The sequence below is a fragment of the Buceros rhinoceros genome, unplaced genomic scaffold (genome assembly GCF_000710305.1).
Source record: "Buceros rhinoceros silvestris isolate BGI_N320 unplaced genomic scaffold, ASM71030v1 scaffold4688, whole genome shotgun sequence".
In the NCBI taxonomy this organism is placed as follows: Eukaryota; Metazoa; Chordata; class Aves; order Bucerotiformes; family Bucerotidae; genus Buceros; species Buceros rhinoceros.
Genome location: NW_010426211.1, coordinates 10,336 through 12,751, shown reverse-complemented (window position 1 = coordinate 12,751; position 2,416 = coordinate 10,336). Strand labels below are relative to the sequence as shown.

At 47.6% G+C, this 2,416-nt stretch overlaps 1 protein-coding gene across 1 annotated transcript in view; it reads right to left on the bottom strand.

Moving 5' to 3' along the window:
• CEP170B (centrosomal protein 170B) overlaps positions 1-2,416 on the bottom strand; it is a gene marked incomplete at its 3' end in the record, with an annotated part of 46,841 nt that overhangs the window by 35,383 nt on the left and 9,042 nt on the right. The gene's annotated exons all lie outside the window — the stretch shown is intronic.

The window sequence follows — 2,416 nt, the reverse complement described above, 5'->3', positions numbered from 1 at the left end:
CAGGAATAATGCCAGACTTCTGAAGAAGAATTATTCAAACAAAATCTCAGAATAATTTTGAAATATGTGTTACAGCTATAAAAACACCAAAGTGTCTGTATTTAGACCTACTGTCTCTCGTAACTTGAACTCTTGCTGCAGTTGACCTCAGCTGGTCGCTGGAACCATTCATTCCACCAGCACGCACACGCGACACTGAGACCTCCCTGGTATCTCAGGCCAGGGGAGGGGAGGGTGTGCTACCAGAGCAGGGAGACGAGCCAGCCTCTAAATCAGCTAATCCTCCTCTTCCTGGGCATCAACCAACAAATTCTTGGTGAAAAGTCCTTCCCTTTTCCCAAGTATAAACACACTGGTTTCCACAGCACCGCTCTCAGCAAGCCATTACTTACTTCCTTGCAAGCATGCAGAGCCAAAGATCATTTCAGGGAAATTCCTTGGTGAAAACACAGAGGCTTTTTTTCCAGGCAAACTGCTACCATTTGCAGCAATTTCTTCTGCCCCTGCCAATGTCAAGCACATGGGCAATATCCCAAGAGCCGATAAATGACACCTCCTCCCCCTGCCGAGCTTATGTCTGCCCAGGAGACCTGTCTGCTAAAATAACCCTGAAGTATCAATACGAAGCAAGCACATACTTGGCCACAAAACTGCCCTTCCACCTTGTGATGTCCCTCACACCATTCACGACACGCCATCGCAAGCAGAGACAGTGGGAAGACAGGCAGGTGACTCCAAACCTCCAACTGCCTCACTAAAACAGTTATCCATACTCTGCTGAATTTACAAGGTGTCAGCTCACAAGTCCCAGCTGAAAACCAAGGCAGCGCTCAATGCTTTGCTGCCCAACCGGTGCTGCTCAGACAGCAATCACTCCCCAAAGAAATAAACTGCAACTGGTGGGACAGCAGACACAATGCAGTTTAGGACACCCCACTCATACCTCTTGCTGCATCGAGCCCTAAATGTGGGCAGTGACACGCACAGTAACACCCTCTCAGGAGGGGCACACAAACCTCTTGTCCCCCTGCAATTCCCACGCTCAGTATCTGACCCCAACCCAAGGAGGGCAGGTCTTAAGCACTCGCAGGGTGAAGCTGCTGCTTGTCCCTGTTACTATTCAGGTTAAACGCAGCTCCTCAGTCCAGTTTGCAGTTGTCCAAGTGGCTGTGGCAACTACGTGCAACATAAGGTAAGGATGGTTGAGGGATGCTGCCCAGGACCTGCACCTCACAGCACATGGCCCTGAGGGCTGGAATGTCTCCAGCCACCACTGAGGTATGGTAGCAGCTGGTGCTTCATGAACTGGGGTTGTACCTGTCACACAGTCCCTCACACCCTCTAGGAGGATGCAAGACGGTCCTCTTCCACTGCCCTGCCTGCCCAGGGTCCATCTCCACAACCACTGGGTAGAAATCCCCTTTCCCCCTCCACTGGGGGCATAAATGGGCATTTATGTAACTACGTTTCATCCTACTGGACTCAAAGACAACCACATACAGGGGTCCTGCCTGCACAGCACAGATACAAGGTCTTCCCTGGTCCCTCCACTACCCAAAATTGTGGATGCCACTGCTCCCAATGGGATGTGAGGAAACACTGATTAACTGGTGCAGCAGTGTTTGCTTTAGCTTTTTACAGTATGTCATAGACACTCATTTAAAGATTAATGGAATTCAAAGGCAGAACAATCCCTCTAGCCTCCTTCCAAGGGCAGAAAGGCTTCCACTCCAAACAGCTAATCCAGACAAAAAATTAGGGTAGATTTTATCTGGTACCTAGTCACAGGTCATTTCAAAAAGGGTTTATTTCTGGGAACCAGCTGTCTCTCAGAAATTCTATTTGCCCTGGGTCTGACCCTGATGTAAGTCCTCACAGCCTTTGGGCTGCTGTATTTTACAACAGCTGACTTCAGCCACTCCGGGGTCACAAACCAGTCAAGAGTCATCATAGGGGAGCATAGATGTATTCCAGCAGCATGATATTCCCCTACATAAAAGCAGGCAGAGGTCATCAAAGAAACCAATTTATGCTAAAACTTCCCATCTTCCAATGAAGTTTCAGCTGTGCTCAAGAGAGAGTCAAAATGATATGCAAAATTTGACCCATATTCCTGATACTACCTGTCAGCACAACTCAGAAACACGAAAAACTGTTACACAGCTCACACTTCTGTGAAATTTCATGCTTTTGTGGAGAAGAGAGGAATTTTCTTAGTTTTATTTATGATAAACCAGCAAACATCACAGGAACTGGCAGCAGGAGTTCCTAAGGGCCGGTCTCCAAGGAAACTCAACTTAAAATAACTAAAATCGCACCTTATTTATTTTGATGCGGACTTACCAAAGGTCGCTTTTACTTGAGAGCTGAGGTGTGGCTTATGTCAACATCAGTCACATTTAACACAAACCGCTCT